This window comes from Peromyscus eremicus, chromosome 8a, assembly GCF_949786415.1.
Source record: "Peromyscus eremicus chromosome 8a, PerEre_H2_v1, whole genome shotgun sequence".
Classification (NCBI taxonomy): Eukaryota; Metazoa; Chordata; class Mammalia; order Rodentia; family Cricetidae; genus Peromyscus; species Peromyscus eremicus.
Window position 1 is genome coordinate 64148402 of NC_081423.1, and position 13248 is coordinate 64161649.

At 43.5% G+C, this 13248-nt stretch overlaps 1 protein-coding gene across 2 annotated transcripts in view; it reads right to left on the reverse strand.

The window, feature by feature from the left end:
• The window catches only part of Asic2 (acid sensing ion channel subunit 2), a 1069830-nt gene that overhangs the window by 16309 nt on the left and 1040273 nt on the right, over nucleotides 1-13248 (reverse strand). The gene's annotated exons all lie outside the window — the stretch shown is intronic.

The following is a 13248-nucleotide window of genomic DNA, read 5'->3' on the forward strand; positions in this document are numbered from 1 at the left end:
ACCTAAACCCCACTGGCCTTTGTGGACCTTCACCATCTGGATACCATATGCGTTTTCCCACCTTATTTATTTATTTATTTATTTATTTATTTATTTATTTATTTATTTATTTATTTATTTATTTATTTATCTATTCAGCCAATTTTCATGGAATTTTGCTCTCATTAGTCTTTTTATTTAAAGATTTCATTTTTTTTTGTGTCCATGTATATGTCTATGAGTATGAACACATGCATGCATAGGCCTGGTAGAGGCCAGAAAAAGGCATTGGATCCCCTGGAGCTGGGGTTCCAGGTGGTTGTAAGTCTCCATGTGGGTATTGGGAACTGACCTGGGGTTGTCTACAAGAACAGCAAATGCTCTTCATGGCTGAGCCACTGCTCCAGCCCTGTCCTTGGAGTTTATTCTCCAAGCTGTGTCTTTCCACATCACTGTCAACTAGTGGTACTTGGAATGACCCATCTAAATTCTACCCTGTTGGCTGGGAAGACTGGGGCCCCAGACACAGACCTGGGGGATACGTCACAGAAGAGGATGGGGTGAAGTGACTGCAGGCCACTGTTATTTATGGTCCTGATCATGCTATGGATGACACCCCAGTATGGACAATGTCACTCCTACTCTCAGAGGTCCAGTAACCATAGATTTTCGAACATCTATTGTACGTGCTTGAGAGGGATGCGGAGGGTAATGGATGAGAGAGTTAAGGGTCCTGGGGCACTTTCTAAGCTATTGCTACGAAGTTAAGCAAACTCTTTATACCCAGTTTTCCTTTCTAAGATGGAAGAAAAAGAAAAACAATAAAATGTGCACATTTGGGGCTAGGGAGATAGCTCACTGGGTAAAATGCTTGCCACACCAGTGTAAGGACCTGAATTCAGATCCCTAGAACCTGTGGAAAGTCCGCCATGGTGGCAGCACACATCTGAGCACTACCATGATGAGAAGTAGAGACAAGAGGGCTCCTTGAAGGCTGAAGGTCAGCTTGCAGGGCGTACACGGAGAGCGACAAGAGACCTCGTCTCAAACAAAGTGGAGCTTTGAACTCTGATCCTCCACACTCAATATGGTATATGTACACACACCACAAATCCTCTTTTTTTTCTTTCTTTTTTGGTCTTTTTATGTTTGAGAAAGGGTCTCACTATGTAGCTCTGACTGTCCTGGAACTCACTCTATAGAGCAGGCTGGCCTTGAACTTGCAGAGATCTGCCAGCCTCTGCCTCTTGAGTGCTGGGGTTAAAGGCATGAGGATTAAAGGCACCTGGTCACACTACAAATCCTAAGTGCACAGTTGGAGTTCTGTCAAATGTGCATCATCTACCTGTGTAAACACTGCATCAACGAAGACATGCGACATGTTTATCCCTATAGAAAATGAATTCATATCCTTCCCAATCAGTGCTCCAGCGCCCTCCCGGGCAACCACGCTCATGAATTCTGTTACACTGTCTGTCCCGGGCAACCACGCTCATGAATTCTGTTACACTGTCTGTCTAGTCTCTTTTCAAACTTAGATAATTGACAGTTTGCCCTATGTACTTTTTTGCCAGCTCCTTTCATTCCAAATGATGGTTTTGTGGTGTTCCACATGGGGCCGGGCCTGGAGTTCATTCCTTTTTTTCTGCTGAGTCATTCTTTAACATAGGAACACTCCTGGCTTGTTTATTCATTCACCTAATGGTGGGTGTTGGGATTGGTTCTATATTTTGATAATTATGAAGAAGACCCCATGAGTATTTGTTTAATTAATTTATAGGCAAGGTCTTGTATAGTACAGGCTGGCCTCAGACTTGTTGTGTAGCCAAGGATGATCGTGACCTCCTGATGGTCCTACCTCCATCTCCCAAGTGCTAGGTCACAGGCTTGTGTGACCATACCTAGCTGAGTGTGGTGGTTTGAATGGGCATGGCCCCTATAGACGTGTTTGAATGCTTGGCCCATAGAGAGTGGCACCATTAGAAGGTGTGACCTTGTTGGAGGACAGAGGGCAACTTGCAGGAGTTGGCTCTTTCTACCAGGTGGGATCCAGGAATCAAACTCAGGTTGTCAGGCTTGGTGGCTGGTACTCTTACCAGCTGAGGCATCTTCCCAACCCTCCGCTGTTTTATTTCCAGTAGGAGTGAATGACAATTGTACTCTCTCCACATCCATGATGGCTCTTGTCTCTTTATTGGTTTTAGCCATTTTTGTTGGGGTTCAACTGTAGCACCTTGGTGTTTCTGCTTATAGTTCCCTGATGACTGATGATTTTTGAGCATAACTTTGTGTTTTACCAGTTATTCATATATTGATTTTCTGTGACATATGTTAGAGTCTTTTGCCCTTAAAGAAACCCTGCTTGTTTTTTGTCTTTATTATTGAGATATAAGAATTCTCTGGAAGAATGGTCTGGATTTAAGGTCTGAGATAATGTGAAGCATACATCTTTTCTCTATAGTCTGGGTCTTATTTTGTCTTAGTGGTATCTATTTTTTCCTACTTTAAAAACCAGCTTTAACAATACATAATTTACATGATAAAATAGATCAAATTTAATGCATAACTGAATGCATTAATTTTTTTTAGATTCATTTATTATATGTGTGTGAATGTTTTGCTCATATGTATATATGTACAATGTGAGTACCTGGTGCCCTCAGAGGCCAGAAGAGGGCATCGGATCCCCTGGAACTAGAGTTGCAGGTGGCTGTGAGCTACCACATGGGTGCTTGGAACCAAAGTCCAGAAGAGCAGCAAGTTCTTCACTGCTGTGCCATCTCTCCAGCACTTTGAGTTTTTTAAGAAAATGCATATCCTTGTGATAATCACTGCTGTCAGGACATAGAACACATCTAATCTCAAAAGCTCCCCACTTACGATCAGATCACCCCACCCCCTTTGCCAACCCTCAGGCAACCATCCATCTGCTTCTGTCCTTATTTTATAAATGAGTTTCATGTGCTCTAGGATCACATAGAAATAGAATAACAGAGTATGGATTCTTTTGTGGCTGGCAGCCTTCTTTTAGCAAAATGTTTTTTGACGTCTATTCATACTCTTGAGTGTATCAATAGCTTATTCTTTTTGATAGCTTGAATTTTATTTCTTTGCTTATAGTTTTCATTTTTGCCCACTGTTTTGCTTAAAAATTTCAATGTGATGTTGGAAAAAAAATCCCAGCGGAGATGGGTATTTTCTGGCCTCATTTCTGATCTTTGAAGGAAAGAGCTCTTTATTTCTCCATTAATTATCTTTGATATACATTTTTACAGGCTGCCTTTGTTGTATTGAAGAAGTTCTATCCTATTTTTAGTTTGCTAGAAAAAAATCGTTTTTTTCTATTTTTATTTTGTTAATTAAAAATTTAAAAATTGCATGTATGTGTGTGTCTCTGTGAGCATCAGGTACATGCAGGAGCATGGAGACACCAACAGAGGACACCCCCCAGTAACAACAGAGGGAACTGGAGTTACAGGCAATTATGAACTACCATGTGGGGGCTGGAACCCAAACTTGGGTCCTTAGCAAAAGCAGCAAGCACTCTTAACCACGAAGGCATCAATTTTTATTTCTTTAAAGAAAATCATCAATAGATACTATGCTTTGGTAAGGATGTTTCCTGCTTCTTAGAAAGATGATCACATGATTTCCCTCCTTTATCCGGCTAGTACGGTGAATGGCGTTGATTGTTTTCCAGATGTGGAACCCATCTGCAGACCCAGGACAAGCCCTACTTGCTCATGACTGACTATCTTCTTTAGATTCTGCCATGTCTAATTTGCAAACATTTTTAAAAGAAGTTTTACATCTGTATTTAAGAAGGATATTTCTTTTTTTTTTCTTATAACACAATTTTGGTTCCTTTTGTACAATTTTGGTTAGCCTAGGTGAGTCGTGAGCAAACTATGTGACTCAAAATGACCTCTACCCCAGGATCTTCTCCCCATCCAGCCTTCTGAGTGGTAGGATTAGAGGCTTGAACTACCATGTGTGGCTCTAAAATATCCTTTTAAGTGTTGGTATTGGGATTACATTAATTTTATAAAGAGTTGTGAGATGTTCCCTTTGTCTCTGTTTTCTGAGTTTGTCTAGACATAGTATCATTTTTCACTTAGATGCTTGATTGAATTTACTAGTGAGGCCATCTGGACCTGGTGTTTATGTGTGTGCATGCAGATATTTTAAATTATAAATTCAATTCCTTTAATAGAAGCAGAGATATCAAGATTTTCTATTTCTTCTTGCACTAATTTTGGTGACTTCTGTTTTAGAAAATACAGTATTTTTATTGATTCTTTGAGGATTTCATACACACATACAATGTATTTTGATCTTGTTCACCCCTTACTCCTCTCTTAACTCCTCCCACATCCCTCATCTCCCCTCCCTTTGGTAACTTGTGGGTTTTTTTCTCCCAAGGAATGTGTTCACTTTGTCTAAATTTTTGAGTCATTACATTTGTATATCACATCCTTCTGTCACTTCAAAATGCCTGTTGAAGCTGTTGTGATGTCCCCTCACGCAGATGTTGGTGATTTGTGTTTTCTCTCACTTGCCTGGTTCTTGACTCCTGATTTAGTTACACTTTGGTCAGAAAACATACCCCTTGCGATTTCATTGCTTCAAGACATATTGAGATTTGTAGCTTACCTTGATGAATAAATGCTCCATAGACATCCCTAAGTATTTACATTCTGTAATTCTTAGTTATTATTTAATTCCGTCTTAGTAGGATTTCTCTTGCTGTGATAAAACACCATAACCAAGAGCAGCTTGGCGCAAGTGTGTGTGTGTGTGTGTGTGTGTGTGTGTGTGTGTGTGTGTGTGTGTAATTCCAGCTTACAACTCTTAGGTCACACTCCATCACTGACAGAAGTAAAGGCAGGAACCTGGAGGCAAGTGCTGATGCAGACAGAGGCCATAGAGGGGCACTGTTTACTGGCTTGTTCCTTGTGGCTCACTCAGCCTACTTTCTTATACACCCCAGGACCAGCCTAAGGGTAGCACAATCCCCAGTGAGCTGATCCCCTCCCACATCAATCATTAGTCAAGACAGTAACCCACCGACTTGCCTACAGGCCAGTCTGTGGAGGTAATTCCTCAATTAAAAGTCCCACTTCCCAGACAGGTCTATGTTTATGTCAAAAGTGTCAAAAACTAACCAGCACAATTTCATAAAAGGCAGTTAAGTTACGCTGTTTGATAGTGTTGCTCAAATCTTTGATACCTTTAATACTGTTTTTGCTTACTTGTTGTTTGGACTTGAAATATCCCCTATATGCCCATGTGTTCAATGTTTGGGCCCTAGCTCAAAGAGCTCCTTTGGAAGTACCCAGAGCTTCAGGAAGTGGGACTAAGCTTTAGGAAGTGGGGCTAAGCTCTAGGAGGTGGGGCTAAGCTCTAGGAAGCAGGGCTAAGCTTTAGGAAGTGGGGCCCTAGAGATGTCCCTTTGAAGATGTACCTGATTCCTGGTCCCTTCACGGCCATGAAGTTCTGATCAGGTGCACGGGCCAACCCGTCTCAAACCATGGGCTAAAAGAACTTCTCTTAACTTAAAGCTCTCTCTCTCTGGCAGGCTGGTGACAGCTAGGCACGAGTTACTATACTAATACACTGCATACGCATCGATGACCGAGGAAAGAATGTTGAAACTTTTAACTATGTAGTTTGTTAGTGTCTCACCTTGCCAATTTTTATCTGTGTATTTTTGAAACTTCTTAGATGCCTTTCTATTTAGGACTATTACATTTTGATGAGTTGATCTTGCTACCATTGTGAAATAATCACCTTCATCACATGTAACATCCTTGTATTGGGGGTTTATGTGCTAGACGTGGCAGCTTCCGAATGCTACTGTTCATATTTCTCAGTCCTTTCCATCCCTGTCTTGTTCATTCTTTCACTCTGTCAGGATCTTTATGTGGTAAGGCATGTTGCATGTTGCTATTCAGTCTACCTAAAATCTTTGCCTTTTAATTGGGCATTGAAAAATCTTTGAGATTTTATTTTTATTTTATGTGTATGAGTGTTTGCCTGAATATATGTTTGTACACCTCATGTCCATGGAGGTCAGAAGAGGGTATCAGATCCACTGGAACTGGAGTTATAGACGATTATGAGGCATTCTGTGGGTGCTGGGAGTTGAACTCAAGTCCGCTGGACCAGTGCTCTTAACTACCAAGCTACCTCTCCCTTACTAGGGAATTTGTGATCTATTTACACTTAGTACAATCCTTGATATGCAGTTACCATCTTGCTCTGTATTTCCTGCTTGCCTCCATTACTGTATCTTATTTTCTTCTCTTTCCTGGCTCCTTTTGCATTAGCAATAGTTCATTCTATATTCCCGGCTGGATTTTGATTTATATCACTTTGTACTGTTATTTTTAATGGTTGCTCCAGGATTTAACACTATCCATCTTTATTTTATCACAGTCTACCTTGAATTAATGTTGTTGCATCACATGCAAGTCTGTTTACATATTTTAACTTTTATGCTGTGGCTCCTACTACTTCTACATATACTAAAACGACTTACTGTGGAATACTGTTCAGACTATTTTCGCCTGAGTAGCCCACTAACTTTTAAAACAGTTGACGAGAAGGAAACTTATACTTTATATTTACCGCATTTATACTATTTTCATTATTCATCATTTTCCCCCATAGATCATACTTTTCCATTTGATGTCATTTTCCTTTGGTTTGAAATCCTTTTCAACATGGCTTGCAGAGTGGCTTTCTCGTGGCAAACTTCCTCGGTTTTCATCTGTCTATACAATGTCTTAGTTTTAGTCTTTCTCAAGACTATTCCGGCTGCGTATGCCATTATAGCTGGGTTAGCTCTCTCTTTGAGCATTTCAAAGATGCTCCTTCTCCCTCTCCTGTTCCCCACTGTTTCTGATGAGAACCACTTATGATTCTCCATATGGATTATTCATTCTCTGTGTCTCCCTCCCCCGATTTAAGATTGATTTGCTATCTTTGACTTTGTAGGATTTTGGCAATATCATGCCTTAGTGTGATTTTCTTTGTATTTTTATTGCTTGGGTTACTGAAGATCATGGATCTGTGAAATGATGCTTTTGAACAAATTTAGAAAAATACAAATCAATATTTCTTTAATTATTTTCCTTCTTATTCTTTCCTCTCTGGAATGCCAATTTTATATATGTCGTGATCTCTCTATATATAGGTGGTATGGACTCAATATATTGTCACTGGAGCCCTGTTTATTTTTTTCAGTAATTTTTTTCTTTTTGTATTCCATTTGAATACTATCTGGTGTGTGTGTTGGGGGTATGGGTGTGCATGTGTTCGTGAGTAAGTGTATGTGGCAGCCAGAGGTTCACAGTGGGTGTCTTTCTCAGTTACTCTCCACCTTATTTTTTGGCAATAGTATCTCGCAGGACTTGAAGCTCACAGATCAGGGTAGGCTGGCTGTCCAGCGAACTCCGGGGATCTGCCTGTCTCCCTCCCCAGTGCTGAGATTGCTTTGCTATACTGGCTTTTTACATGGGTGTTAGGGGTTCGAACTCATGTCCTCCTGCTTGCACAGGAAACACTGAGCCGTCTCCCGAGCTCCCAGCACTTGAATCATTTCTCTTAACGTGTCTTCAAGTGTGATGTTTCTTTTTCTGTCTCATATCCAGTCTTCTATTGAGCTCACTCAACGATGTATAAATGTCAGATACTGCATTTATCAGTTCTAAAATATCCATTTGGTTTTCTTAAAAAACATTTCCAAGGCTTGCCTTAAAAAAAAAAATCTGCCAGGCGTTGGTGGCGCATGCCTTTAATCCCAGCACTCGGGAGGCAGAGCCAGGCGGATCTCTGTGAGTTCGAGGCCAGCCTGGGCTACCAAGTGAGTTCCAGGAAAAGGCGCAAAGCTACACAGAGAAACCTGTCTCGAAAAACCAAAAAAAAAAAAAAAAAAAAAAAAAAAAAATCTGTCATTATTTACATCCTTTTCTGCAATTACTTAACAGGTTTAATATTATTCCTATAAACTTATTCCCTTCTAACACTGGGGTTAGATGTAGATCTGTTTGTTTCTGATGATCTTTCATGTTTTCTCCTTTTTTTTTTTTTTCCGAGACAGGGTTTCTCTGTGTAGTTTTGGTGCCTGTCCTGGAACTCACTTTGTAGTCCAGGCTGGCCTTTAACTCACAGAGATCTGCCTGGCTCTGCCTCCCGAGTGCTGGTGCATGCCACCACCACCTGGCTCATGTTTTCTCTCTTATTTCGTGGGTCTGGCCATTTTTGTTTGTAATGTAGGCATTGTGGGTAGATCTCTATAGAGACTTTGGGTAGATTATCTTCCTCTGTTCAGTGGTGTTCTAGATGGCAGTTAAATTTATGGAGAACTGCTTTGGTTTTGTGGCTGGAAGGGTGGATATAGTTTGGTTTTGCTGATGATCCTGTGATAGGATCTCATGCCCAAGGATGACACTTCTGGGGCTTCAGTGGGAAGCGTAAGCTGTTGATGGGGTCATGTCTCCCATGCAGTGGCAGCTGTTGAAATGACGGCTCAGCTCTCTCAGCTCTTGTTGCCTTCCCAGGCTTCTTACTCTCTATCCATTCATATCATGTTGCAGATGGAGCCTAGGATTTGAGGAACACTTATGTAAAAATTTGGAGCTGCCTCTCCGAGTGCCTTCTTTTCCAGAATCTCCCTTCCTGTTTCCAGCCTTTTTGGCAACCCTGAATTCTGGGTACTGGCTCATTAACTCGATGCTTGCTGATCTCTAATTGAACTCCAGCCTCAATATTCTTTCAGAACTCTGAAGTGTCCATGTGGGAGAGGTCAGATAAATAAGCCCGTGTTTCACCAAGTGTGACTTCAAGGCTTGTATACTCTCCAGCTGCTGGCTGCCTTCCTTTCTCTGTAGCACAGCCGAATGCTGGCTATAAAATCTTGTATCTAGAGTTTGTGAGAGCTATTTCCAGGAGGGCTGGACTGTTATTAGCTGCTCAGCACTACTGGGAACATAAAGTCTCTATGCTTATTTAATTTAATATTCACAGGCCTCTCTTGATGCAGGCATTCCTATTTTTATTTTATTTGTGGGAAATTAAGTTTCGGAAAAGGTTAAATACATTGTATAGGATTATACACCAGTGAAGGCTGGAGCCAGCAGGTGGTTCCAGGAATTTCTGCTTCCACCATTGTGCCTGTCACTGCCTTACATTCCCCTGTCTACAAAGGATCAACTGGAAAGAACCAGAAGCGGTCCACGAGGACTACTCAGAACTCCTCCCCTTCTCTCCTGTTTTCCTCTTTGGCGTCTGTGAGCAGGCCTCACTTCCACACAAGCTTCCTGTTGGACCTGGATAAGTCGCTGCTCCCCTTTGGACCCAGTTTCCATAGGAGGAGAATGTTTGAGGGTCAATTATTCCTAAGCAGAAGGCTGATATTCCAGGATTTAGGATGCATTGTGTAGCCACGCTGCTCAATGTCGGCTTCCATAAGCAAGAAACTGGATTTGGGAAGGATGCGTCAAGTCCTTTTGCAGGGTCTGGGGCTTCAAAATGATGTAAGCCAATTTTGTGGTGGTGATGGGGCATAATTTTCTTTCTCTTTTCGATTCTCTCTGTCTCTGTCTTCCTGTGTGTGTGTGTGTGTGTGTGTGTGTGTGTGTGTGTGTGTGTGTATGTGTGTGTGCGTGCGTGCGCGCGCCTATTTGTGGTGTGTGTATAGGCTGTGTGTGTGACTACATATGTGAGTGTGCATGTGCATGTGCACAAGTGCATGCAGAAACCAGATGCCAGCCTCAGGTGTGGTTCCTCAGGAACCACCTGACTTGTTGAGACAGGGTCTTCTCACTGAGACCTATGGCTCATGATTCTTCTAGGCTTGCTGGTGAGCAAGCTCTAAGGCTTGTCTTGTCTCTGCCTGCCAGAGTGGGAATTACAGGAGTCTACCACAGTGGCTGCATTTTTAAAAATGTAGGTTCTGAGGATTGAATTCAGGTCCCCACGCTTGCATGGCAACCACGTAACTGACGGAGCTAGCTCCCCAAACCCCTGAATTACTTTTCTTCTACTAAGATTTGTCATCCATGCTGGGTGGTGGTGCATGCCTTTGAGCCCAGCACTTGGGAGGATCTCTGTGAGTTTGAGTCCAGCCTGATCTACAGAGTGAGTTCCAGGACAGCCAGGACTACACAGAGAAACTCTGTCTCGAAAAACCAACCAACCAACCAATCAACCAAACAAACAAACAAAAAAACAAAGAACAACCCCCTCCCAACAACAACAAAAAGATGTGTCATCAAAATGAGGGGGGAGTAGGTGTAGTCTGATGGAGCTCGTTCATAAGCTAAACTTCCCTTGAGGTCACAGACTTCCCTGCTTTTCCCTCCTAGAGGTCCTGATGCAGGTACCCTGACTCCTCTGCCATGGCTGCCTCATCCTTTGCTCCATCAGCACCGCTGAAGCCTCACATGGCGGCGGCAGCGGGGAATGATAGTGTACACAGCCACAACTCTTGCTTACCAACGAGTGTCTGGAAGTGGGTTGGAGTATTTGTTTATCCCAGGCAAGTAGAGCCTCAAGGGACCCTGAAGCACTGTCTTCAAATATCTGAAGGACTGTCTCAGGGAAGAAGAATTAGGTTTGTTTTCTGGCATCCCAAGGGAAAGATAGACACAGGAAGAGTTGTCATGAGGGAGGCAGAGATGAAGATAACATTTCTTGACGTTGGAGGCACTGTGGTGGCATGTTAAATGCATTAACTTATTTAATTCCAAAGAAGGATTTGTTCTCAACATAAAGAGAACTTTCTAATCCACCAGTATGACTCGATAATGAAATTATCCTTATACTCTTGGGAGTGAATCCGCATTGGCTGGGATCGGAGGAGAGAGATTCAAGTATTGGCTGTGCAACTGAATGAGATAATCTCTAAAGTCTCTTCAATCCACGTCTAATTACAGGCCCCAAATCTGTTGTAACCTGAGAAAGACAGACCATGGAATGACCCGAGCGGTACTTTGAACTCCACCATTTCGTGGGCGAGTGTGGCTTCCTGTGTTCTACAGCATCTTCAGCTGTACCCCTCGGCCCCAGCTATCAGTCTCCTCATCTGACTTAATAAGATAGCCCCAGTGCTGCACAGCCATGGCTAGGTGTTCATCAGCGTCACATTCTGGTTCCTAGTACAGTCCTTCACGTATCCCCACCCCCCCTCCACCCTTGTCCTTTTCTTTCAGTAGGGTCTCAGGTATCCTGGGCTGGCTTCAAACTCACTGCTAGACTAAGGATGACCTTGAGAATCAGATCCTTCTGCCTCCACTTCCCAGTGGAGTGCTAGGATTTGCACCACCAGACTTAGTTTTACGTGGTGCTGGGGATTGAATCCAGGGCTTTATATGTGCAGGACAAGCACTTCACTAATCATGCTGTTATCTCCAGCCTTATCTCTGGTTTTCCTTTTCCTTCACCAAACCACCTCTGTTCTCTTTACCATTCAGCTTTGTGGGCCAGAGAAGCTCTGCCATTTCTGGCTAGCGGTTGGGGAGATGGTTCAATGGGTGACTGTTTTGCAAACACAAGGACTTGAGTTTAAATCTCACATAGGAAGCTGAGTGTGGTTGTGTGTTACGTGCCTGTAACTCCAGCACTAGGGGCTTAGGACAGGTAGATCCTGGAAGCTTGCTAGCTAGCCAGCTTAGATGAAGACCCTCCTTCATACATGCACACACACACACACACACACACACACACACACACACACACACACACCTACTTTGTAATGCAAGTTAAAAGATCACTAGCTAGATCTTGGGGTCTGGATCTAGGAGAGAAAGCTAGAATCGTGACTGGTAGAGCTCATGATGTGTAACAAAGCTGGCAGGATGGATGAGCCAGTTCAAGGAGAGAGGAGAGACACTAGGATTGAGTCTTGAGCCTTGCATTTACGGACAACACTGTGCCATGGAACTGGTGGCTTCTATAATTGTTTAAATTTATGGACCAAACAAAGAACTGAGAACTCTCTGCTGCTCACCTGTTCATTGCTTCAGGGTATTAAGGCATCTTTCCACAGGCTTTTCATTTTATATAGAGTACCTGATGGTTGCTCCTCCTCTGCCTGGGGGCATCCCTATGTTGATCCTCAACCTCTGAAGGTTTCAGACCGTCACAGACCCGAGGTCTGAGACTCACCAGCAGGTGGCGCTACAGCCCGGGGTGCTCTTTGGAGAGGATCAAGCTTGTATCCTAGGCCATGGTCAATCTCCCTGTCCCTGTCCCTGTTGTGTCTGCAGCCCACTGTCTGAGGCTCTAAGATGGAGATGCTGAGAGGATGGTGAACGGACTGAGGAATGCATGCCTTCTGCTCCTGGAAGGCTAACAGGGCACAGGGGAAGAGGAAAGAAGAGAGAGACAGGGAGGCCACCTGATATCAGCCCCTTAACTTCCTGCTTCAGGGAGTGGACATATTGCTGCCTTGAATGCTATCCCTCTCTGTCCTGAAAAACACACCCAGAATCCTGGCCAAGGCTAAGCCCTTAGTTTCGTTCTAGCTCAGCTTCCTCTTTTTCCTTACACTGTGGAGGTCCTGGTCTTGTTTATACTCTGTGGTCTAGACTAAGCTGGATTTGATGGTCACACTGTACTCACTGAGCTGGGGGAACTTGAACACACAGCTGGGCCTCTCTGACATCCTTTTCTGTATGAGCTTGGATCTTGAAGTATTACCTACCTCAGAGGGATGCTGTTCGTGTGACCTTGATAAGTATATGTATGGGTAGCCTGGCTGTGACCGTCAGGTGATATCTCTCCAGGGTCTGCTCCGCACCATGATGGTACTCTTTGCTGCGAGCAAAGAACTGGGCAGGAGGAACTCAAGGGAGGAAGGGCTTGTCCGAGCTCCCAGGGTTAGAGGGTTACAGTCCCTCATGGCAGGGGAGACACGGTAGAATGGCTTGGTTTGTGGTGGCAGGAGCTGGAGGCAGCTGTTTGTTATTGCACGATGCCAAGCAGGAGGCGAAAGCAGACAGAAGAAGCGCCAAGCTGTACCCTTCAAGCTATACTCCCCAGTCAGTGGTCTATGTCCAAAAGCTAGGTCCCAAAGTCTCCAGAACCTCCCTAAACACCACCACCAGCTGGGGACCTAGTGTTAAAACACATGAGCCTGTGGGGGACAGTTCCACACTCAAACCAACAAAGACCTTGTATAAAACTCAGCCCTTGCTTAAACTCTGCAGAAATCCCACTCACACAAGATGATGGACCACGGGAAGATGTCCGAGAGAGCTGGAG